The following is a 1,284-nucleotide window of genomic DNA, read 5'->3' as shown; positions in this document are numbered from 1 at the left end:
GAATGGGATGGGGATAAAAGGGATTGGGGAACTCAGCCAGCACCCTCAGGATCCCAAAAGGGAAGCAGAGAATGGGATGGGGATAAAAGGGATTGGGGAACTCACCCAGCACCGTCAGGATGCCAAAGGGAAGGGGGGAATGGGATGGGGACAAAAGGGATTGGGGAACTCAGCCAGAACCCTCAAGATCCCAAAAGGGAAGGGGGAAATGGGATGGGGACAAAAGGGATGGGAGGAAACTCAGCCAGAACCCTCAGGATCCAAAAGGGAAGGGGGAAATGGGATGGGGATAAAAGGGATTGGGGAACTCAGCCAGAACCCTCAAGATCCCAAAAGGGAAGGGGGAAATGGGATGGGGACAAAAGGGATGGGAGGAAACTCAGCCAAAGGATCCCAAAGGGAAGGGGGAATGGGATGGGTTAGGACGCAAAGGGAACGGGGTAAAAGGGATTGGGGAACTCACCCAGCACCCTCAGCATCCCAGAGGGAAGTGGGAAATGGGATGGGGACAAAAGGGATGGGAGGAAACTCACCCAGAACCCTCAGAATCCCAAAGGGAAGGGGGAAATGGGATGGGGACAAAAGGGATGGGAGGAATCTCAGCCAAAGGATCCCAAAAGGGAAGCAGGGAATGGGATGGGGACAAAGGGATGGGAGGAAACTCAGCCAGAACCCTCAGGATCCCAAAGGGAAGGGGAAAATGGGATGGGGATAAAAGGGATTGGGGAACTCACCCAGCACCCTCAGGATGCCAAAGGGAAGCAGGAAATGGGATGGGGACAAAAGGGATGGGAGGAAACTCACCCAGAACCCTCAGAATCCCAAAGGGAAGGGGAAAATGGGATGGGGATAAAAGGGATTGGGGAACTCACCCAGCACCCTCAGCATCCCAAAATGAGGGGGAAAAGAGGGATGGGGGGAACCTTACCAAGTACCCAAAGCATCCCAAGGAGCAGGATGAGATGGGAAAGGGAAAAAGGGCCAGGAGGGATGGGAAAGGGCCAGGATGGGACCGGGGGCTCACCCAGTGCCCGCAGCACCCTGAGGAGCAGGATGGGATGGGAAAGGATCGGGATATGATGGAAAAGGGGCAGGATGGGACCGGGGGCTCACCCAGTGCCCGCAGCACCCCGAGGGGATGGATGGGATGGGAAAGGGCCAGGATGGGACCGGGGGCTCACCCAGTGCCCGCAGCACCCTTAGGGGATGGATGGGATGGGAAAGGATCGGGATATGATAGAAAAGGGGCAGGATGGGACCGGGGGCTCACCCAGTGCCCGCAGC

The sequence above is a fragment of the Corvus brachyrhynchos genome, unplaced genomic scaffold, assembly GCF_000691975.1.
Source record: "Corvus brachyrhynchos isolate BGI_N302 unplaced genomic scaffold, ASM69197v1 scaffold693, whole genome shotgun sequence".
Lineage (NCBI taxonomy): Eukaryota > Metazoa > Chordata > Aves > Passeriformes > Corvidae > Corvus > Corvus brachyrhynchos.
Note: the sequence above shows the minus strand (reverse complement) of the source record.